This window comes from Canis lupus, chromosome 38 (assembly GCF_011100685.1).
Source record: "Canis lupus familiaris isolate Mischka breed German Shepherd chromosome 38, alternate assembly UU_Cfam_GSD_1.0, whole genome shotgun sequence".
In the NCBI taxonomy this organism is placed as follows: Eukaryota; Metazoa; Chordata; class Mammalia; order Carnivora; family Canidae; genus Canis; species Canis lupus.
The window spans coordinates 18,849,068-18,874,602 of NC_049259.1; positions in this window are offsets into that span (position 1 = coordinate 18,849,068).

A 25,535-nucleotide genomic window follows, 5' to 3' on the forward strand; every position below is an offset into this window, starting at 1 on the left:
CCCCTGAAACATACAGAGGGTTGTTTAGGGGAGTGCTTGGCCGCAAAACATCTCTTGCCCCTTCATGATGTCCTTCTCAGGCCTTTCTCTTCCTCCTAGCCTAAAATCCCACTTCTTTTTTTTTTTTTTTAAGATTTTATTTATTTATTAATGAGAGACATACAGAGAGAGGCAGAGACACAGGCAGAGGGAGAAGCAGGCTCCATGCAGGGAGGCCGATGTGGGTCTCGATCCCGGGACTCAGGGGTCACGCCCCAAGCTGAAAGCAGGCGCTAAAACACTGAGCCACCCAGGGATCCCTAAAATCCCACTTCTAACGTCATTTGTTTAGCAAATATTTGTTGAAGTCTAGGTACCAGGCTCTTTTCATTGTCACAACTGCTCATGAGGTGGTACCTCTGCTACTGTCATTTTACTGATGAGGGCCTCAGTTGAGAGATGGCCTGACTTGCTCCAAGGCACACAGCGGGTGAAAGTGTCACAGCCAGGGCTGAAACAAGGCTGCCCGTGTTCCCAGGCTGAGCGCTTCCGCACAGTGCTGTCCTGCCTTGTCCTTACTCCAGGTCAAACAGAGATCTCTGGTGGCTGCACGGCAGGTAGCACGTGTATCTTTGTATCCTTCCCAGGAGGGCCTGGCCGAGGAGGTGTGCAGCCAGTGTGGCTCGTCGACTGAGCTGGAGGACGGAGCCTAGAAACCTGAGAGACCAGTCCTCTTGCTTTTACATGGCAGCGTTGTCCCAGGCTTGGACCTGCTCACGAGCCACAGAGGGTGGTTTAGTGTAACTAAAAAGGTGAAAGTATTCAGGGGGTCTGGGGGGCTCAGTAGGTTAAGTGTCTGCCTTCGGCTCAGGTCATGATCTCAGGGTCCTGGAATCAAGTTCTGCACTGGGCTAGGCACTCAGCGGGGAGTTTGCTTGAGATTTCTCTCTCTCCCTCTGCCCCTCTCCTCTGCACTCTCTCTCTCTCTCTCTCCAATCAATCAATAATCTTTTTTTTTTTTTAAAGTGATGGTATTCAAATGTCTGGCTTTAATATCCTTGTTGGTTATTTGCTAGTTTCCTCCTCATTTGTGTCAAACTCGACACTGTACGTTGTTAGGAACTTAAGATGTGGTAGGTCTGTTGAGACCTACTCTAAGGGTTCTGGCGTTGAGGGTGAGAATCCTTTATTACTAACACTATCATTTTTTAAGCATCTACCATGTACCAATGTGTCTGGTTTGGCTGTCCGCAATCTTCACAGGATCTCTACCAAATAGGCGCAGTGATCTCCACTTTATAGATGAGGAAACTGAGGCTCAAGTAGGTCAAGACAGTTGTCTGGAGTCACACAGTTGACTTTGTTAAGGTGCAAATACATACCCAAGGCTATAGCATTCCAAATCTACAGTGTCTCCTGTAAAAGGCCCTATTTCCCTCTATGATGACTGGTTCTTTTTGGGTCTAGGCCTGCTCTCCCAGGCTGCCAATCAAGTGTTATGGTGGGGCCACCAGCTTCACTGTGCAGCGTGCGTGATGTGTGCTCAGCGTGCCGATGGCATCAAGGCTGAAGCCAACTACAGCGCCAGCCTCCTTTCCAGCCAACATCAATTCCAGGGTCGATCCACATCCTACAGAAGCCTAGAGAGGCTTTTGGCACGGGAGTCGGGAAAGAAAATGCTCTGATGACTGCAATGTTAATAAGGAGCAAGCCCAAATATGATTTGTTCCTCACAAAGGCCACTCTGTCCTCAGTCGACAGCCTGGGAGTCCTGTTTCAGCTGCGAGTCCGGCCACCCTGGCTCGGCCGCTGTCTCACCGCGTGGAGCAGGCCAGGCGCGCCTGATAACATCACTGGGGCACAGTGGCGCATTGTGTAGGTTCAGGGCTCTGGTTACCTGGGGCAGGCAGGATGCGGGCTCCGGGGCCGGAGGCCAGGAGGGAGGCAATGACTAAGTAAAAACAAGCATGAAAGGGGAGTGTTTTGAAAACCCCAGAGGAAGCTCTCTTCTCCCCCCTGCATCCTCAAGGTCCTTCCCAAGGAGGCTGCTTGATCACTGCCATCAAATTCAGCAAAGAAGAGGAATTTGGGCAAGACGTTTCAACCATCAGCTGCCTTGGGTTCGTGTGTGTTCCTACTCACGGCTGGAAGCGGGCCAGCTTGCGAGTACGGACACTTCTCCTGAGTCCCTGGAGCCTTCGTGGTGTGACGAATCACAGGCGAACCGTCTTCTGAACCAGGGTTGGGTTGCCCGCGACTTCTTCATCTGGGGCCAACAGCCCTGATTTGCCTTCAAGCGCAAGTCAGATGGTTCGTGAAGCCTTCACTTCAGAGAAAGGCAGCCTGAAAAAAAGCTTTTCATAAATCACTCTGTTCGGCCCAGAGCCTGTTCCAAAGAAGCTGGGTTGGATGAGCTGCTCCCTTGGGGGCGGGGGAGTCAAGTTCCTCTCTGGGAATGAGTCTGATCCTCTGAGCCTTGAGCCGGAAGCAAGTGACTTAAAACATCAAGTGTAGGCAGTGGGGTTGGTCGCTGACACCTCAAGTGCCCTCTTGGTGGTCTCCCCTAGTTCGTCCTAGCCTCCCTCGCCCTGGGTGCGCACATTGACCTGTTCCCCGTATGTTCTGCTGTGACCTCTCTGCCACACCAAGGGCCCTGCCTGGGTCTGCTTGTCACACCCCTTCACCAACACTTCCTGCTGTTCCTTTCCCTTCCTGATGAAGCCTGTAGGTGTCCCAAGTCCTCGAGCTTTGAGCTCTGAGAAACAGCAAACTAACATAATAAAGTAATTCCAAGGTCTGAGATTAGCTTCCCAGGACTACCCAAACAAAGCACCGTGAGTCTGGCGTTTAAAACAATATCTATTCTCTCGGAGTTCTGGAGGGCACACGCCCCAAATCCAGCTGCTGGCAGAGGCTGACGTTCTGTGGGTGCTAGGGGAGGACACTTCTATCCCAGCTTCTGCTGTTCCTGGCATTCATTGAGTTGTGGCCACACTAGGTCACTTGTTCCATTCACTGATTCTGAAGTCAGGATATGGACATGTAGTTTGGGGGGCCCTGGTTCCACCCACTACAGGGGGGTAAAAGCAAATAACACTTGGGTGTGTTATCAACACTGTGCCATATTTGCATTCTTAAACATGGGACTTCACTGTCTTCATTCAAAAGAACAATCCCTAGTGGAGATTGTGGGCAGGCTTGTAGGCAGGCCCTGTGCAGCACTTTGGAGCAGGATTTTTGGCTTGTTTATTTCCTTCTGATCACACCAAGCACTCTATCTTCTAAGGGTCACTAAGGGAGACCAGCCTCGTGGTTCCTGAGATTGAGATGATGTGGAGATCACCAACCAGGGCAGAGTCTTCTTTCCTGAGTTGCTTTGGAAGAAGTCTTGCCATCCCCTGTGGAGCTGGAAGGGGGCGGTGGGGCGGTTCCCAGGGCTCTCTGCAGGAGACAGCTGCTGAAACAACAGGGACCCTTTGAAGCTGGGATTCCGGGAAAATCCCTGCCCCAGACAGGTGGTTACCTTCCAGCTGGTTCTGGAAGGATCGAGGAAGAACAGGATGGGTTCTGTTTCTCTGATTCTCAATGCTTGGCCTTTCCATGACAGAGCTGGCCAGGACTTCATACTTCTAGGGTTTCTAAGGGAAGCCAACTTTGGGAGGACCTCTGATCCTTTTGGAAATGTGTGCAGAAGGGAGTTTGTAAACTCTGAGATTGTGTTTGTTCTTCTGCTTCCTGGAGCATCCCTCTCACCTCCAGTATCTACCTTAAATCAGGGTGGACTTCCCTGACCACCCTGTCTAGAAGAGCATTCCCTCATACCCTCTATATCCTCTTTTTTGGCCCAATTTTTTTCCTTCCAGAACTTCCCATCTCTCTTGAGGACAAGAGATGTGTTTGGTAAAGATTTTTGACTAACTAAGTGAGTCGTAAAACCAGGAAGGGTTCATGAAACCACCAGCTTGGTGTAGCCACCTGCCTTCAGGGTGGCAAAGCTCTGTTATCATCCTTATTTTATGATAGAGACCCTTGAGGCCTGGAGAGGGCGGACAACTGCTTGAGGTCACAACATTGTGGGAGATGGATGGGGAAATAAAGCTGGAATCTGTGATTTCCAGTCCAGGGAGCTTTGTGCTCACTATCGAACTGTTACATCAAACCTCCATTTGGTTGTAACCCAGTGGTCTGCCTTCATGATCAAGTAGTTTTCCACTGGGGATGAGAGCAGGAAGACTGGTAGCAGGAAATGTGGGCGAGGAGTTCCTCAGGCATGAGGACGCCCAGCTACAGCCAGGGCACCGAGGGCAACTCTCCAATACCTTGAGCTGGAACATGTTGCTATGATGATGTTAATGGGAGCTGATTGTGTGTGTGTGTGTGTGTGTGTGTGTGTGTGTGTGTGAGAGAGAGAGAGAGAGAGAGACAGTGATACTGAGAGAAGGAGAGACTGAGTCAGAGAGCAAGAGAGAGACAGAGAGAAGAGAAAGAGGGAGAATGAGCATGAGTGTGTGTTGGGGGGAGACCATGTGGAAGGCAGAGCCCATAGTCAAATGTTTTCACCATAAGTTAGTAGTTTTATTGCATCTTTTCTCTCTGTCTTATCTTTGCAAGGATCGCATTTTTCCAAGCAGCTTTATTCCCCAGGCTCTTTGGAAATTAAGATTTCATTTTTTTCTTGCACTCCCCCTGGCTGGCCGGCTGGTGCCCACTGACCCCCACGGGGAGGCGGCTCTGAGGCATCTCCCTCGCATCCCAGCACAGCTGCCCGCGGGCAGAGGCTCTTTGCTCTCTTTCCTTGTTCCAGAATGACTCTGCTCCTTAGTGGGGCTTAAGGAACTGCAAATTAAAAAAAAAATGAGGGTCCCCTGGGTGGCTCAGTGGTTTGGTGTTTGCCTTCAGCCCAGGGCGTGACCCTGTGGTCCTGGGATCGAGTCCCACTTCGGGGACTGCTTCTCTCTGCCTGTGTCTCTACCTGTCTCTGTGTGTCTCTCATGAATAAATAAAGAAAACCTTTAAAAAATAAAAAAATAAAAAAGGAGGCCTGTGGACATGACGAAAGACTTAGATAAGTGTCCAAGGAGAAACTTTTAGATACTAAAAGAGTGATGCTCTTAGGCCTAGGGACAGAGGAGCCAGAGGATGTCAGTGGAGAAGTGGCCACATCCCTTCCCCAGCTGGGTGAGGTGGTGAGGCTGCTGGGGGCCTGTCAGCCCTGATTCCAGCCAGCAACACCAGCAATGTCTATCCCCATCCCCATCCCCATCCCCATCCCCAGACCCTAGTTCCCTTGCTTTTGAGGTCTCCAGGCAGCTCTGAATCAAGACAGCCCCTTCATTACTCTTAGAGATAAAAGCTGAAAAGAAGTGTTCTTATTTCTATTGACTCTTCTGGGCCCAAAAAAGCAAATGGTGACAGTGGCAAGGTTTGTAGAGACTTGAGGTGACGCGGGGTGCGGTGTCTTGAGCCTGGGCTCTCATATCAGGCAGGCTTGTGTGAAAGTCTATGGCATTTTCTCATTCCTGGAAACAAGACCCTAACTCCTCATAGACTTGCCTTCTGCATCTGGAAAATGGGAATGATGCTGCCTTCTCACTGAGCTTGTTGGGAGGATTAAATATGATGTGTAATAATAGCTGGTATTGAGGTGCTGGGCTAAATGCTCTTCATAAGTTTCTCATCTACCCTGTGAAGCCTGTGAGGAGTTCATGGAGGAGGGGCCCATTCAAGGTAGAGTAACTGGTAGGACCAGAAGGTATGCCTAGGTCTGTTTGGATCAAAACCCCAAATTCATAGCCATGATTGTACTGCACCCCGACTAACCTCCTTCCATTAGAAATTTATCATAAGCATACATTTTTATTTTTTAAATTAATTAGTGAATTTTTTAGTTTCAGAAGTTGAGTTTAAGGACTCATCAATTGCATGTAACACCCAGGGCTCATCCCATCACGTGCCCTCCTTAATGCCCATCACCCAGTGACCCCATACCCCTACCCATCTCCCCTCCAGCAGCCCTCAGTTTGTTTCCTAGAGTTAAGAGTCTCTTATGGTTTGTCTTTCTCTCTGATTTCATCTTATTTTGTTTTTCCCTTCCTTCCCCTACGATCCTCTGTTTTGTTTCTTTGATTCCACATATGAGTGAGATCATATGAAAATAGTCTTTCTCTGACTGACTTATTTCATGCATAATACCCTCTAGTTCCATATACGTCATTGCAAATGGTAGGATTTCTTTTTTTTTTTTTTTTAGTGAGTAATACTCCACTGTGTAGATATACACCACATTTTCTTTATCCAATCATCTGTTGATGGACATCTGGGCTCTTTCCATAGTCTGGCTATGGACATTGCTATGAGCATACATTTTCAAAAGACAAACCTAAAAGTCCAAAAGAATAAACTAGAAATTGCTTAGAATTCCATCACCCAGAAAAGCCATTGTAAACATTTTGCTATATGGTTTTCCATACAGTCACATATATTCTATGACATATACATGCTATTTTTTTTTTGCCAAAAATAGCATCGTTTTGCTTTTATGGTTTTGTAGCTGGCTTTCCTCCAAAATGATGTATCATAGATAACTTCCCATGTCAATTTTTCATTCAACAAATTTGATTGAATGTCTTCTTTGTGACACTTGTAATAAATCAGGGAACTGAAAAAATTAAAATCCCATTTCTGATGGAGTGTACACTGCTCTGTGCCAGATAACGTGCAATAAGCATAACGAAAAGCACAATGAAAAATCACATAGTACCTAAGAAGGGGATATGTGCCATCAAAGAATAAAGCAGCATAAGGATTGGGTCGCATTTTTAGCCAATGAGCCCACTGAGAAGAGGGCATTTGAGCAAGGATATGAAGGTGAAGGACTTCGCTCTGCAGACTGAGTGTCCTGGGCAGAGGAAACAGCCCGTGGCAGCATGAAGAAAGAGAAAGCGGTTGGTGTCTGTCTGTGTTTGAGAGCAGTACCAAAGGGATTTTCTGACAGACAGGAGGGGGAGGCCTGGGAGGAAAAGAGGAGTCACAGAGAACTCCAGGGGATTGGTGCGAGCAACTGGTAAGAGACGTAACGGACACAGGGGAAGATCAGGGGTGGAATGAGTTTTGGGGCAAAGATCAGAGGTGAGTTTGGAACATGCTGGATTTGAGTTGCTGAAGATGTTGGAGTCCAGGAGTGAGAGTGAGGCTCAGATGACATGGATTTGGGAGTTAGTAACACAGATGCAGTTTAAAGCATGAGGCTTTCTGAGATCTGCCCAGAACAGAGCATGTGAACAGGGTAGGGGACAAAGATCTGAACCCTCGGGGACTCTATTGTGCAGAGCTTGACAAGAGGAGGAAAATGAAGTAAAGACTGAGGAGGAGGAACCAGGGAAGTAGGAGAAGTGCCAGCAGAGCGTTGTGTTCTGGAAGGTCAGAAAAAGAATATATTTAAAGGAGGGGGTGGGGACTGGGTGTGTTAATATGTGATCACAGGAACAGCAACCACCTGAGTACAACTCCAGAGGGGGGAGGAGCCTCCAATAGGATTCTCTGACAGTTTTACTCATTGGGTTATAACCCATTGGTGTCATTGTTCGTTTTCATGTTCGTATTGTCCTCTAGTTGGCCCCTGTGTCCTTTGCCCAAGCCCATATCACTCTTGGTGCACTTACTTATCTTCCGATGGATGTTTCAGTTTTCACTATTGTAAGCACTCCACTGAACATCCATGGACAGACGTCTTTCTATCCTCTTAGGTCACTTTTGAAACTTGCCCTTATTTCAGGATGTATTGAGACTATTTTCTTTGACTCCGCCCACCCCATGCAAGTGTTTCTTGGTATTGCCTGCCTCCTTTCCCTATAAGGAGAATCTGTATATTCTTTTCTCGTCATAGAATTTGCTTTTTCATTTAACAACAACAACAACAATAATAATAATAATAATAGTTTCCACACATAAGTGCCACACTTTATTGATCTGATAAATATTCATTATACACCTACCTTGTGTCAGCCTCTCTGACACCTTGGCTCCAGGTGCGAATATTTGAATAGTCACTGTCACCATTCATTGATGTACTGATTCTCCTTTCCTTCCAGACACATGGTGGGATCACAGTGGAGTTTGCTTTCTGTGGGGTTTGGGTGGCATTACAGGACTTGTTCTGGCTGATAAAATGTGATTGTGTGTTGCTTCCAGGCGGAAGCCTTGGGACCAGTGCAAGACTTGCCACCTTCTTTTTTCCTGCTGTGGTACCTGGAAGCACATGTTGATATGGCACTTCTATCTGCTTGTTCTGCAAATGAACCAAGTCCCCTGACAAATCCGTTGAGTGAAAAGTACACTTGTATCATTAAGTCACAGGGATTTTGTGGTTGTCACTGCAGCCTACCCTCTACTGACCACTAGTATCTAATCAGCTATTAATTTACTTAATTGTGTTTATCTCAGAAAAAGACATTTGCCTTTTTGGGGCGCCTAGGTGGCTCAGTTGGTTAAGCAACCATTTCTTGGTTTCGGCTCAGGTCAGGATCTCAGGGTCCTGGGATCGAGCCCCATGTCCAGCTCCATGCTCAGTGGGGAATCTGCTTCTCTCCCTCTTCCTCTCCCTCTGCCTCTCTGCTCTTTCTCTCTCCTTTCAAATAAATAAATAAATATTTTAAAAAGACACTTACCTTGCTGGATATCAGATATATTTACAATTTGTTACTAATCTACCAAATTAATAATTTTCTAAGTGCACAAATGGCAAGTTGCTCTAAACCCAGAGCATGGTGGGAACGAAGGCTGTAGGTAGGTCACTGCTTATCAAACTGGTATGAAGAACACCAGCCTCAAAACCATCTGGGGTGCTTGTGTAAAAATGCAAGTGGCTAGGCCATACAACTCCAATAAGGTCAATAGATCTGTGGTTTGTATTTTTAATAACGTCCCCAGTGATTCTTCCATATATGGAAGCCAGGGTGAGGAGGGTGCATAGGATTGCAAACATTAACTCAGCAGTTTTGGGGTTGTTACAAAAGAAGCTCACTAGTGATGATTGAGTGTTTTCTATGTGTCAAATGTTATGCTGGATCCTGGAAATACAAAGACAGACAGAGTTCCTGGCCCGAGATCCTCAGAGAGGATGATTGTGGGACACATTTGTATAAAAGACTAATTTTAATCAAGTGTTGGGATGGAGGCTTCTACAAGATGCGGTGGAGGTCCCAACATGGAAGTGGTCACTTGGGGGTACTGAAGGGCATGGGGGCTATTTAAACTGAAGTGAAAGGTATGTTTTGAAAGCCAATGTCAGTCATCAGAACCCGACCATGAGGGAATCACGGGGTGGATTTGGTGAAAAGGAGGTTATACGATGAAGCAGTGGCTGGGTGGTATATTTTCAGCTGTGAGGAGGCAGTGACTAAAATCAAATATATCCTCTTCAGAGATTAGTCTTTGGAGGTAGGAAGGAAGGGAGGTGCTCGGCTATCTGGGTGCATTTTGGAGGAGCCAGAGGCAGGTGCATCCCGACAACCCCAGTTGACTCGGGTACCCAAGCCTTTGCTCTCTATCTGTTCTTCCTGTCATCCACCTCCCCCCATGTTCTCTTGGCATCCTCCAGAAGAAAGAGAACTGATATGCTAAATACACAGATTCATGTGCTAGGAGCATTTTGCCGAGAAATTTCCTGCTTGAAAATAACTAAAACCATAATGAGTCATAGATCCAGGCAGGACGAGAAATAAGTACTGTTCCTTGACCTACAGATCAAAACCCGGGCCTGAGGGTTTGGCAGTAATGACAGTAGTCTCCTGAGGGTGGGCTGTATGCCCTTTGCTACTGCATTTCATATTTCACTAGTGGGGACGCTGACCAGGATCTTCCCTTGAGATCGACTTGAAGGAAAATCAGGAGACATCCTTTGCAAGGGTTGTGGCCGGTATTCAGGAAGTGCTCACCTTGTTTCCTAAGGCTTCTGGTCTGCTCTTTCCTGAGCAGCTGTCACATACTAGCTTGTGAGACACCAAATCCCAGGGCCAGTTACGGAACTAAATGCATGGTTCTGCCTTCCTTTGGCTTCTTCAAGGGAAACTCATCCAGAGTAGGGCAAAAAGAGAGCTGAGGTCCCACAGTTGGATCTGCTGAGGAAGTATGGAAGGGACCCGGAGGGTTGGCCTGGACAGAAGAGGGTTCTGGGAGACATGAACTCAACACAAGGGCATGCTCTTAAATAATTATAGCTGTTCAACTATGGTAGGAGCTGTCTTAGGAGGCTGCGCTCATCTAAATGTTCAATCATTATTGGGATACTCTCTGAGCATTAGGTGTTGGACGAGTTAGGGATACAAAGATGAACAATGTAGGGTTTGTTCTCTTGGAGAGGCCATTACAAGAGACAGATTCGGATGTAAACAGATACATTCCAGCACAATATGTGCTGGTGGTGTTGGGGAAAGGTGCTGAGGGATCACAAATTAAGGAGTAACTAATCTGCCTGGGTTGCTTCGGGGGAGCCTTACTGAGCAGATGACATTTGATCAGGGTCTTGAAGGATGTGTAGGAGTCTGCTATTCAGCCATGTGGAGTGCCTTATCACTAGAAGTGTTCAGACAGAGATTGAATGGCCACCTGTCAGAGGGATTGCTGGGAAGGTGGGAGACTGGCCTGGGTGACCTCAAAGGTCCTTCCAAACCCAAGATTTTGTAAAAGAGCCCCAGTCGAGGGACATTATCATCCTGGCGTATATGTTACCATCCATCAACACGTTATGTCCAACGCTCCGCCTCATGGGGCTGGAGGAGAGCCGCTGTCAACCCGAAGAGGGTTTAAGTTGGGATCAGGAAAGGGAGGAATTTATCTTTTCTTTGCCCTAAGGGTGCATATCTCTTTACACGTCTCGACTGAGTGTACTAAAATTGGAGGGTAAGATGGAATTAATGAGAAAACACAGAGATTTGGGGATGGAGGAGAGAGCTTTGCTCAACTCTGCACACTTGGCAGAGTCAGAGGGTTTCCCTTCTGCCCGGGTGGGCTCCTGTCGCTCCTGACTGCACAGAGCAGCTGAAGCAGCCTCCTCTGCTGCGGCCCTGCTTGCCCGAGCCAAGACAGCCATCTGAGGCTCTCCGCCTGCCGTCCAGCGCCGACTCGCTCTTCTGCCAAGAAAAGCAGAGGAGACAAAGGAGAAACACCCGAAGAGCAAAGTGCACCCAGCTTCTCTCGGCTGGAGAATACTTGAATTGTTCGCATTCTTGACTCTGCTCAGGTGAGCACAGGTGCACTCAGGTGGAGCCACCAGCCTTTTTCTCCACCTGCAGGGCTGAGAGGCCCCAGTGACAGGTGAACACACAGACCTGCCATTGTCACCTGCACGGGGTGGTATATCAAATGCATCTTAAGAAGGGCTTGGGGCTTGAGGCTCCTGGGTCTCCAAAATACACACTTACAGGGAGGAAAGGAAGAAATCTCACAAATACGGGCTTTCCTTCTGAGAACCGGTGGGGAAGAATGTTTAGACAACTGAGTCTAGCCGCTTCCTTGGTGACTTCTCATGGTCAGTCAAATGTAGAAATAAATCACCTTCCCTCTGGCCTCCAAAATTCAAACCTTGGCTTTCATACTCGTTAAACTCTGGAACTAGTTAACACGTCAAGTTTCTTCTGGGATGTCTGTCAAGAAGGATTAGCAGCCGGTTGATGGATGTGGGTTCAGACTGCAGTGAACTTGCAACATCCACGCAGTTCAGGAGAGCTGACTTTGTGTCCCCTGCTGACCCCTACAGGCTCCTCGGAGTCAGTAGGAAATGCAACCCGATAGGAGGGACTCTACGGTGTGTACAGATTGTGCCTTTTCTCTAAGCCAGCAATAATTCTAATATTAACTATTATAAGGAAATAAACACACGTCTGCATTTTTGCCAAAAGAAACACAGGAAGGATAGACCCAAAACCAGCGAGGCTGGTTATTGACCCAGGCTGGTGGGGGCGGGGTGCAGGGATTTGAGGATATGACACTTTTTAAAAAATACCTTTTTTGAACAATCTTCACTTTTGAAAGCATGTTCATGTTTTGCTGCTCAGAAAGGTCAAATCGGTAAGGATAGGGGAAAAAACAAAAAATGGGACACAAACAGACAAATGGATCTATTTACATTTCTTATGAAAAACATAATCACACTAAAGGGGGAAATAAAACGAACCCAAGGAACTTTGGGCCTCAGGATTTTCACTATATACCTTCAATCTAAAGTCAAAAAGGCCTGTCAACAAATATTGAAGTTCGCTTCGTAGGTTTGTTGTTCATGGTGGCATGAATTGGCAATTTTGAAACTAGTGTCTGAGTGTCCTGAGCAAATTTGTGATCATTCTATACATGGAAGCCTGCTATCATGTCAGAGAAAGGAGATGCAAACATGGGAAGGGGGAGGGTTTGGAATGAACTGGTAACACTGGTCTGAATGGGACTGACTGGGACTGGTGTGAATGGAACTCATTTTCTTTATGTATATTTTGTGCAATACATATGTATATAACAGGATGTGTGTGTATTATGCTTAACTACATATGAACTGTATCAGGACAATGAACTTATCTAGATATCTATCAACCATTATTGCAAAATCTTTTATTTTTCTATTGTGAAAGGATTACCCCATCTAGTTAATTAACAAACCCAGCACCTCACTTTTTTATTTGTTTGCCTTTAAATTTTTTGGGGGGCGGGGAGTGAACATTTGAGTTCCACTCTCTTAGCAAGTTTCAATTATACATTGCAGTGTGATCAACTATAGTCACCATGTTATACCTTTGATCCCCAGACCTTATCCAACTTTTTTTTTTTTTTGAGAGAGAGAGAGAGAAAGCACATGGGTGGGTGTTGGGGCAGAAGGAGAGGGAGAGAGAGCTGTTTTTTTTTTTTTCTCTTGGATCACTTTCTATTTTTTTTAATTTATAAATTTATTTTTTATTGGTGTTCAATTTGCCAACATATAGAATAACACCCAGTGCTCATCCTATCAAGTGCCCCCCTCAGTGCCCGTCACCCAGTCACCCCCATCCCCAGCCCCCCAGCCCCTTCCACCACCCCTAGTTCATTTCCCAGCTTAGGAGTCTCTCATGTTCTGTCTCCCTTTCTGATATTTCCCACTCATATTTTCTCCTTTCCCCTTTATTCCCTTTCACTATATTTTATATTCCCCAAATGAATGAGACCATATAATGTTTGTTCTTCTCCGATTGACTTATTTCACTCAGCATAATACCCTCCAGTTCCATCCACGTCAAAGCAAATGGTGGGTATTTGTCGTTTCTAATGGCTGAGGAATATTCCATTGTATACATAGACCACATCTCCTTTATCCATTCATCTTTCGATGGACACCGAGGCTCCTTCCACAGTTTGGCTATTGTGGACATTGCTGCTGTAAACATCGGGGTGCAGGTGTCCTGGCATTTCACTGCATCTGTATCTTTGGGGTAAATCCCCAGCAGTGCAATTGCTGGGTCGTAGGGCAGGTCTATTTTTAACTCTTTGAGGAACCTCCACACAGTTTTCCAGAGTGGCTGCACCAGTTCACATTCCCACCAACAGTGCAAGAGGGTTCCCTTTTCTCCGCATCCTCTCCAACATTTGTGGTTTCCTGCCTTGTTAATTTTCCCCATTCTCACTGGTGTGAGGTGGTATCTCATTGTGGTTTTGATTTGTATTTCCCTGATGGCAAGTGATGCAGAGCATTTTCTCATGTGCGTGTTGGCCATGTCTATGTCTTCCTCTGTGAGATTTCTCTTCATGTCTTTTGCCCATTTCATGATTGGATGGTTTGTTTCTTTGCTGTTGAGTTTAATAAGTTCTTTATAGATCTTGGAAACTAGCCCTTCATCTGATACGTCATTTGCAAATGTCTTCTCCCATTCTGTAGGTTGTCTTTGAGTTTTGTTGACTGTATCCTTTGCTGTGCAAAATCTTCTTATCTTGATGAAGTCCCAATAGTTCATTTTTGCTTTTGTTTCTCTTGCCTTCGTGGATGTATCTTGCAAGAATTTACTGTGGCCGAGTTCAAAAAGGGTGTTGCCTGTGTTCTTCTCTAGGATTTTGATGGAATCTTGTCTCACATTAATATCTTTCATCCATTTTGAGTTTATCTTTGTGTATGGTGTAAGAGAATGGTCTAGTTTCATTCTTCTGCATGTGGATGTCCAATTTTCCCAGCACCATTTATTGAAGAGACAGTCTTTCTTCCAGTGGATAGTCTTTCCTCCTTTATCGAATATTAGTTGACCATAAAGTTGAGGGTCCACTTCTGGATGGAGAGAGAGACTCTAAAGTGGCCTCCACACTCACCACCTTGAGATCATGACCTGAGATGAGAACAAGTGTCAGACGCTTAACCCACTGAGCTACCCACACATCCCAATCTTATTCCTCTTATAGCTGAAAGGTTTTTTTTTTCCTTCTTTTTTTTATATATAGCTGAAAGTTTGTATCTCTTCCTCCTTCTTCAAGATTCCACATATAAGTGATACTATGCAGTAATTGTCATTGTCTAGTTTATTTCCCTTAGCATAATGCCCTCATGGCCCATCCCTATTGCTGCAAATGCAGGATTTCTTCTTTCTCACGGCTGAATAATATTTCATGTCCAACATTGAGACAGACGGACATCATGGGTCTCCTGGTATGAGAAGGATATGACAATTCTTCTATGGTATTTCTTTCAAAACTGCATAACCTGAATGTAATCCCAAGGAGACATCAGATAGACTCAAAATGAGGAACCTTCTGCAAAACTGACCCGTACTCCTTGGAAATATCGAAATCATGAAGGAAAAGGAGAGCTGAAAAGCTATTTTAGATTAAAGGAGGCTCAGATATCATGACAATAAATGCAACACTTCATCCTGGGTCAGATCGTGGAACGAGGAAAAATAGCTGAAAGGATAGTATTGAAACCATTGACAGGGCAGCCCAGGTGGCTCAGCGGTTTAGGGGGAAACCGTCAGTCCAGGGCGTGATCCTGGAATCCCAGAATCGAGTCCCACATTGGGCTCCCTGCATGGAGCCTGCTTCTCCCTCTGCCTGTGTCTCTGCCTCTCTCTCTCTGTGTCTCTCATGAATAAATAAATAAAATATTAAAAATAAACCATTGACAAAATCCAAATATGGACTGTACACTAAATTATAGCATTATATCAGTGTTGAATTTACTGATTCTGGTGATTGTACTGGGGTAATATAAGAGAATCTTCTTCTTGGGATATACGCACTAAGGTATTTAGGATTAAAGAAATATGTCTGGGATGAAGGAAAGAGACAGAGAGAATGATAAAGCAAATGGGGCAAATTATTACCAAATGCTACCTCTGATGTATTTAGGTTAATAAGATATGGGTTTTCCTATAATCTCTCTGTAGTTTGAAATTATATCAAATAAAAAATTTACAAGATAAAAGAGGCAAATTTGAACTATGTTGATGAGGATTATTCCTGCCTCATTTTGCGTTGTTTTGGGGAGAATTAAATATCAATTTAATTTTTAAAGACCTTCCATTTGTATGCTGGTTTAGACCAACACTCTTTCACATTTTTATCTCATTTGATCCTCAAAACAGACTTTTGTAGTGAACAAGGCAGATATTTTATTGTCCAAATCTTCCAGGAAACCCAAGATCAGACACCTTGCGTTTTTCGAAGTTACAGATGTGGCTAAAGGTCAGGGCTTGGACCCCGGGCATTCCAGCTTTGGTACCAACTTTCCTCACTGCACTATGGTCACACCTTTGACCTTTGCAGTATGGGTGCTCCCTCCTCATCAGCTATGGAGGACATTGATTAGACTGTGATGAGGTTTGGCTACTCGGTGCCTGTCCTATGTCTCTTCACCTGCCTTGGATAAGGCTTCCCACGATGTACTGCTTGTCCAGCCAAGTGTCATATGTGCTGTACTAATACCTCATTGTTTTGTGGTAGATGGTCATGCCAGTGTCAGCAGCTAGACATTACTATGTACACAGATTCCAGCCCTTTCCCCTCATATATGCCCAAAACTTTAGGCTGTTTATGAAGTAAAAAATATATCCAGCATCTTAAATTCTACAGCTCCTTTCTTTCGAGTTCAAACCCAAGTAATAAAAGTCTACCTTTAGGGCATATGGGTGGCTCAGTCAGTTGAGCATCTGACTCTCAATCTCAGCTTGAGTCCTGATCTCAGGGTCTTAAATTCGAGCCCCATGTTGGGCTCCATGCTAGGTGTGGAGCCTTCTTAAAAAAAAAAAAAAGCAAAACAAAACCAAAAAATCCTCTATCTTTGAGGAAGGATCATAGGCAAGTAAAACAAAACCAAAAAATCCTCTATCTTTGAGGAAGGATCATAGGCAAGTATTATGGGATGGACAGGAGAGGAAGCAATGTGAAAGTCAGCAACAGGCCTGGTGATTGGTTACTTGTAGGTCTTAAAAGTGTTTACATTACAGTTGCAGGCCCTCTTGCTAAAAAGAGTCAAGGCTAGAATTTCAGAGGGTTTGAGCTCATGGACAAATGAGGCAGGGAATGTCGTGTGATCAGACTTATTAAACTTGTAACCAAATTCCAATTTAAGTCCAGGCCCGTTGCAAACCTTGATTTTTTTCACGTAGACATCCATGGACCTGCCCTTTCCACAGTGCTCTTCTTGTTCCAAATCCTTAACACTCTGATCATCTGTGCCCTTCATTTGACGCTGATCATATATTGCCCTATTTGGAATCATCTGAGGGCTTGCACACATGCACTAGACACTCCTAAACCCAGAATTGAGGTTTTGACTTTGCTACAGCTGCTCTGTAATAGCTGCCTGGTCACCAAGTCCAAAGACCTGTCCTCAGTCTTTATTCTCCTCCATTTGTCTAGAATAGCCTTCTTACCTTTGAGGATGTGACCAGCATGCAGATGGGCCCACATACACCATTCTACCTATAATTTCAATCGCCTCCTTCTTCTTAGTCCTCTCTATTAGGAGAATTAGAAACAGGTGTTTGGTTTTGGTTTTGATTTTGCCACCTGACTTAATGAAGCTCAAAGAATCCAAATACTTGGTAGCAGAAAGCAGCATAAGGTGCTGGGGGCATTGCATCCACCTAGAAGCAGCCAGCAGGCCTCTTGCCTCTGCCCCTCCCTGACCACGCTTGGTCTTTGACAGGCCCTGGCTTAGCACAGTCCCATCACACTGGGCTTTTATGAAGGCTGCTGAAGTATTCCTTCACTTGGGAATGGCAGGTAGATAAAAGGTGGGGCAGAAAGCATGTCACCTCTCTGAACTTCTACCTCCAGTCCCTTTTCTACCGGTCAGTCCAGCTTCAAAACACCTGGATCATATTCCTGGTGGTACCAACCATCAAGATTGATGGTTGAGTTATGGGAGTTGATCCAACGGTTTGATACTGGACAGACATACCTTTAAAAATGACACTGTGAGCTTCTAAAATGCTTTCTACTTCCAGGGATGTTTGGGGGCGGATAACATCTGGGAACGAACTATGAGCTTCTTGGGAGAATTTATTACCCAACACTCTTGAAAATCGTTCCCCAAGTTGTCAGGTGGCCAAAACTGTAGTCATCCCACAAAACTGAGGCTAGCCCAACCCATATTTACCAAGGTCACATCTGAAGCACCCGGTTGTTCCCTCCTGCTTCTCCTCACTTCATGAGGATGACTAAGAACTCAGAGCCTCTGACTCCATGTCCAAGCATTTCCCACTATGATGGTGTGGGCTACTATTTAGGGGACAGTGCCCTGGGAGCAATAATAATATGGAAACAAAGAAATGCACCCTACAGCTCTGCTATGGGGAAAGTACAGTATAGTTTGAGAGGAAGATTTGTGTGTGCAAAATCCAACTGTGAGTATCAGCATTTCCTGAAATGAGCTCCTTGGCATTCTAGTTTCCCGGAAATCTGACAGATGCTACACGAGAGAGAAAATCCATCTACTCATGCTTGGTAGAACAAACCAGCCAACTGCTAGCCACCCGTGGTCAAGTACTTTTAGGAGATGCTGGCACATAATAATAGAGTATTGTTGAATGAATGCATAAATAAGTGAAATACTGAGTCAAAGTTCAGTGGGGTTCTTTGTACTATGGTGCGTCAAGTTCCCCAGAGGCCAACCCTGAGGTGAGGATCTGTGGCCAGGGATTTATGAAGGATGTGCTCCCTGGGGAAGTCAGTAAGGTGGGGGGTGGAGGTGGGGGGTGGTTGGGAAATAAGACAGGGGAGGAAGAAGCCAAGCTACCATGTCATCACGGGTGAGGACTCAGCCCCGGCTCCCCCGCCCCCCGAGAAGCTCCAGGGATTAACTTACTTGTCAGAATTTGTCCCACCCAAGGCAAGGGGCTAGGCTTCCAAATTGCTGCCCTCATCATCACTGGCCACAGCCTCCTGGGGGAATGTGAACTCATGCTCTCAGGGCACCCACCAGTTCTCCGAAGAAAGTTGTGAGGGACACAGAAGCTGGGGATGAGCATAAAGAACCATAAAGAGATCTTGGAGGGCTGGAGAGGGCATTGACCATCTCTGCTACAGCTCCTCGAACTCCTCAAACACTTTACCATGCTGATAGAAACTGTGACTCACTAGGAGGAAAATCAATCACTCAGTGATAGGAGTCCCTTTTTTTGGACCAAGACCATTTTCCCCCTTAATGGTTCCCTCACTGGTTTTCTGTGAAACATTCTTTGGGAAATGCTGCTTACATTTTGCTCTCTTTTGCAAATGTTGTTTTAAGTGGTTTAAGGAGACATAGATTACGACTGTGTCAATGGGCACGGGTTAGCCAACAACTCCCTGATTTGCAACACATTCCAACTGATTGGTAGGCATGTGGCCAATTTTGCATCCTATTTCTGAGAGTGGAAGATATTGAAAGCCATCTGGGGCAAGCCAGTGGGGATGGTCCTTTGGAATTTAAATGGCATTTGGGTCTTGGATTTCAGGTACCTGAAAATGTGTCTACCAACAGCGTAAGTCTGTAAATATAAAATTGTAGACATACAAAACTATACAGATTATAAGGTCCTTGATAAAAGGATAATTCAAAGATATCTCATTTTTAAAATATTCAGCTGAATAGGCCTAGTCATTTCTTTCTCTCTGTAATATCCCTGGCAGCCACTAACCCAAGGCCAAAGCCTGGCTTTGTCTACTTTATCAAGAGAGCTGAGAATTAGAAGGGAATGTTCCAATTTTGATAAATCAGTCTCAGACGTAGGGAGAGAGGGTGGGAGAAAGGAAAGGAGAAAAGCCTGCCATTTATGTCCATGTGACAAAACAACCACTTTAAGGACGGGTGACATTTATACCCCTGACCTGAGGGGTTTATGGGAACAGCTCTTCTACATCGAGAAGCCAGTTTCCATTGTTAACCCCACACATTTCCAAATTCAGGAAAGGAGGAGAAATACCCTTGTTTCCCAAGTGCCAAATGGTAGAGGCAATCCATGAACCCTGTACTATGTTATTCTGTGTATAACACGCATCGCGTAGAGTTGCCAAAATGGCTTTCCGCATTTCGATCTGCAGAATGACAACAAGCAGAGCTCAACTCTGACCCTGGTCAACTTTTTTATTACAACAGCTCTGTGGGATGATTCACACGAAAACTCAAACAATAGAATATAAATGCTCACACTGGCTAATGGCCCAGAAGGGAGGATGATTTTAAAATGTTTTCGTTGTATTTTTTTCGTATAGTTGCTTATCCTGGAAGCAGACAACTTGGTCATGAGTATTTCCTGGTAGGCTGCAGGGATGGACAACGCCCGTGTCATAGGATGTCAGCTTTCCATGATCCCCGGACATGTGCACATCAACCGGCTGTCTGCGTGCGCCTGTGTACATCTGCACGGACACATGTGTGATGCATCCCTTTTCTCTCGCTGACCTAAAAGCATTGTGCCACTTCAGCTTAAGCTTTGTACGCACTCACCAAATTCACATTGGGCTGAGACCCAGTGTGATCAGGAAGGAAATTTTCCCCAAATTATGAACAATTGGCCAAATGAGAATGGGAGAGATGGCAGGGAACCTGCCACCTTAGTGTTTGCTTTCCATACACTTCTGTTACCACTGGTTCAGCTTCAGGTGCTAAAAATAGATTTCCATCCTTGCACTGGGGCTTCCATCAGTGTTTTCTGGGGTACGCCAGTGCCCTCTGGTGGGCATATGGCTGGAAGTGTTGAGCGGAGGACGTCCCTTGTCCTGCCGTGTGGAGCATACACTCGATGGTGTGCATGGAGCTTCTGTAAAGAGCAGGGACCCGGGCGCCTAGGTGGCTTCGGTGGTTGAGCATCTGCCTTCAGCTCAGGGCCTGATCCCAGGGTCGGGATCGAGTCCCACATCGGGCTCTCCGTAGGGAGCCTGCTTCTCCCTCTGCCTGTGTCTCTGCCTCTCTCTGTGTGTCTTTCATGAATAAATAAATAAAATCTTTAAAAAAGAAGAAGAAGAAGGACTGAAGGAACCTCCCCACAAGAGTGTCAGCAACCTTGCACCGTCTAAATCAGCACTGTCTTGGAGAACCTCCTACTGAGACAGAGATGTTCTCCATCTCTGTTGCCCAACATGGTAGCCATTGGCTAGTAAGCCCTTGAAACAGGGCCAGTGAGATGAAGGAACTGATTTATTTTTCATCAAGGTGAAATTCACATAACATAAAATGAATAGTTTTTAAATTGTATGTAGTTCAGCAGCCTTTGATGCATTTATATTGCTGTGCCACCAGCATCTCTATGTAGTTCTGAAACAGTTATCACCTCACAAGAAAATCCAGGGCCAATAAGCAGTGACTTTCTTCCTTCCTTCCTTTCTTTCTTTCTTTCTTTCTTTCTTCCTTCCTTTCTTTCTTTCTTTCTTTCTTTCTTTCTTTCTTTCTTTCTTTCTTTCTTTCTTTCTTTCTTTCTTATTTTATTTATTTATTCATGAGAGACACAGAGAGAGAGGCAGAGACATAGGCAGAGGGAGAAGCAGGATCCTTGCGGGGAGCCCGATGCAGGACTTGATCCCAGGACCCCACGATCACGACCTAAGCTGAAGGCAGGCTGAGCCAGCCAGGTGCCCCAGGCAGTGACTTTCCATTTTAGCCTTCCCTCAGACCCTGGCAACCACCAATCTCCTTTCTGTCTCCACGGATGATCTACTTTGGATATTCCTCATATGTGGAATTATACTAAATGTGACCTTGTGTGACTGACATAATGTTTTTGAGCATCATCCAGGTTGTAGCGAGTGTTAGTACCTCATACCTTTTTATGACTAATATTCCACTGAATGTATATGCACCGTCTTGTTTATCCTTTCATCCACTGATGGACATTTGGATTGCTGGAACTTCTGGCAATTGTGAATAGCACTTCTGTGAAGATTTGTGTACAAAGATCCATTCAAGTACCTATTTTCAACTCTTTTGGATATAAACCTAGGAGAGGAACTCTGGGGGACATGGTCATTCTGCGTGTAGCTCCGAGAAACCACCATGCTGAGGTCTGAATTTTATATAGTTGTAATGAACAATTTAATTGGATAAATAATGGGTAAATGATTTTAATCCCAACACTGCAACAAGGTGTGATGATTCTAGAGCATCTTAATTCTTTTTGCTTTTAAAATATTTTATTTATTTATTTAAGAGAGAGCATGAGGGGGATGAGGGGCAGAGGGAGAAGCAGATTCCTTGCTGAGCAGGGAGGTGGAGCAGGGCTCAGTCCCCGGACTCCAGGATCATGACCTGAGCAGCCCAAGGCAGACACCCAATAGACTGAGCTACCCAGGGGCCCCAGGCATATTGATTCTTTCTGAGCAGTAGAACAGGGAGCTTAAGAATTGTCCAGAAAGGGCAGCCCGGGGTGGCCCAGCGGCTTAGCCCACCTTCAGCCCAGGGTGTGATCCTGGAGACCCAGGATCGAGTCCCATGTCGGGCTCCCTGCATGGAGCCTGCTTCTCCCTCTGCCTGTGTCTCTGCCTCTCTCTCTCTCTCTCTCTCTCTCTCTGTGTGTGTGTGTCTCATTAATAAATTTAAAAAAAAAACCTTTAAAAAAAAAGAAACTATAAAAAAAGAGTTGTCCAGACAACATCCTAAAAATATACTCTGCTGGAAAGAAAGCCATAGATATTCCATAATCCTACCGTTTTCTTTTCCTACATTATAGGGAAATAGATCACAGATCATAGAAAATAAGAATTGAAAGTGACCTTCAAGGATCAATATCCCAGTCCTGATGTTTAATAGATGAAGGAACTAAGGTCCAGGGTGGTGACATTTTCTTTATAAGCATTTGGTGTGCACCCCGCTCAGGGCAAGGGCTGGAAGTCTGCAGCAGCCCATGGGTGCTGGGTGGCAGCAGAGAGCACGGGGGGGCCGGGGAGCACAAGGAGAATGAATGGGGAGATGAAGCCCCAATACCAGGTCTATGGTCTCGGCCAGAGGGTGGGTCTGGGGCTGCGGCTAACCGGCCTCCGTTTGGGTCTGGCCTGCCTTGTGGCTAAAGCCAAATCCGATCGGCCCCCACCATCAACTGTGACCGGCACCTGGCTAGTCACTGCCTCCATCATTACCCTCCCAGGCCTGCACCCTGGGTGTCATCTAGCTTTCTACTGAACCACCAACACCCCCACCCCCACTGAATTCCCTTCCACTCTCGTGCATTTTCAGTCTTCTCTGCTCCAGAAACCTGAGAGAGTCTCATCGCACTCAAATTCCAAGGCCCTGACCCTGGCTTATGAGACCCCGTGTGTGTGTGTGCCGGGGTTGCTCTCCACCTCATCTCCTATCAGTGTCCCCCTTGTTCTCCGCTCCAGGAACAGCAGCCCTTCTGGGTCTTCCTCGAGCTCACAAACACATTTTGCCCCTGTCCTCTCTGTCTCGGGTCCTCTTTCCAAAGACATCTGAATGGATCCCCCCTGCCCTTCGTTCGGGTCTCTGCTCAAGTGTCACTTATCGGAGAGGCCTTCCCTGCGCATGTGGACTAAAGCATCATCTCTGCTCTTCCACCATCTCTGCTCATCCCCATCCCAGGCACCAGGATTCTCCATAGCCCTCATCATCTGGCATGATCCTATGTGTAGTCTATTCTGTACAAAACCGTGGCATCCCCCGCCAGAGTGTGAGCTCTAATGGGGTTGGGACTTTGTCTCTTTGGTTCTGTCTTCTGCCTCTAACAGAGACTGATATGTTAAAAGAAAAAAGAAAAAAAAAAAGGAAGAAGGAGAGAGGGAAGGAAAGAGGATAATCTTGGCCAATAAGCTAATCTCTCAAATCTTGCTTGTTTCGATTCAAAAATGGAACACTAAGAATCATATCTACCTCATGGGGTCATTGGGTCTTGTGGCTCTCTGTGTGCTTAGTCCAAATCTGGCACCTTGTAAGTACTCAGTAAATACAATTTTCCAGAAACTTCCCCAGATTCTTTTTACCATCAATTTTTCTTCCGAGGAGATGCCTGTACTCCATGCATAATCTCTGTAACAGGCTGGGAAAGGAAGGCATGGTTGACCCCCATTCTTTCCATGTCACCCAGCTTGACCTGGCCCACCTGCCATTTCACGCCTCTAGATGATGCTCTCCATTCCTCCCCAGCCACCGGAGCCTCATTTCTTCCCTGCTCTGCTCAGGGTTCAAAGTTCCTCAGAGTCCCCCACTGATTTCTCACCACTTGGTACACCAGATCTCTGCTGAGACTGATTTCATATTTAGGATGCGTGTGTGCCCACACAGGCACACTTCTCAATTTTCAGCACCCTCTAGAACCCTTGAATCTCTGGTTGATATGACGAGATAAGGATATAACATAACATCATTTTTTTTACATCTGGACCTCCAGACAGTGGGGCTAGGTGATCTGCCCCTTGTAGACCGCAGCCGGCACTCAAAACATTGAAGATTAGTAAAGATATCTACTCCGGGACTATGGTCTCCATAGGTCAAAGTTTTCTGAGCTGGTCTTTCTCACTAAATAAGAATGAAGCTGGTGGCCTGTCTCCTTGACAAGGCATTGGGTCTGTGTGACCATACTTCTTCAGTTGGCACGCCAGTCCTCTGGGAGGTGTTTAGCTCCAGGATACAAGCAAACACTTGCGGGACATCAACTGTGGGGATATAGGTGATTTAAGTCATTGTTTGAGATGGAACATGGATATGAAGTAGACTGTGCATGGATTTGAAATAGCCTTATAAATGTTTAAGATAAAATATCAATCTTCAAGGAAACATCTTGCTTGTAGAGTGCTGGTTCAGTCTACATGCCCAGGTTCCTTCATTCCTTTAATCCTCACTAGGTACAGATTCTCACTCTCCTCTGCTCTTTGAATACTCTAATGGAATAATCTGAGGTGCATTATTGAGATGAAATGTGCTGCTGTGAGATATTTCCATGCTTTTCACAATTACATGGCAAAACAGAGGAGCCTGTTGCCAACAAATTTGTCTGATTAGTGTGGTTTGTATGAAATAAGGCCCAAACCCATTTCCACCACCAGAGAGTATCACTGGATTAGCCAGTCTGCAACTGATGCAGGTCTTATTTATTTATTTATTGGTGGTGGGAACCTTTAATTATTTTTCAATAATTAATATTGGAAAAAATGTACTGAACACATCTTCAGTGTTTTGAAGTGGGGCCTGGATATACTTAGCTTTTATGGTTCTAATAATAGATGTTTTACATTCTTTAGGATCATATTAAGGTCTTCCAGCATTTGGAGCCTCCTTGATCCAGTGATCACCCAGTGGTTCATAGTCCTCAATTGGTAAGATGATGGTGCATGAAAAAAAATAGTTTAACTTGGTGGCACCTACAGTAGCAAGCTCAGATCCTCGGTGGGGGACCTGTAGCTCATGCCTGGGGCTGGTAATTACACTTAATAATAAGGTAGGTGCAGGGATTGTATAGTCAAAAATGCAGTCTGGAGAGTTCAAAAATTCATCTCGTGGCTGCCTCCATGCTCTTCATTCCTGGACCAGCTTTCTCAAATTACTCTTCTTTTGACCAAAGAAAATCATAATCACAGGGAAGGAACTTCAACCAAACATCTGCTGGGGAAACAAGTAGAGCTATTCACCTGCATAATCAAAGAGGTTCCTAAGTTACACAGGGCACAGCGGTGACCCGGAATCCAAGCACAGGGGCGGCCATGCTGGGGATCCTTCTTGCTAATAGGAAGAAACTGAATGACGGGAAAAATTGCTTGTGGAGGGTGCTCGGGCCACATAACCCCCAAGTCACCTTAATTCAAAGTCCCAGGCCAGTGCAGCTCATCTCTTAGGTGAGATTATATTTGGGGGAGGGAAGGCAGGTGGTAAGATATGGAAGCGTGATACTTCATGGAATACACCAATGACCAAAGAAAGTTGAAATCTGCTTCTGACCTCAAGACACTCCTTTGATCTTCTAGCTGTTGAAAGTTTTCTTTTCAGAAAAATGATCTATTCAGCTAGATTGTTTGCTGGGCATTGAGACATCACTTACTTGGAAAAAATTAGTCTTTATTACTCACTAGCAGGGTGGTCCCAGGTTAGTTTTCAGAGCACGACATATGGTCTCATGGGCTCACTTTTTAAAGCT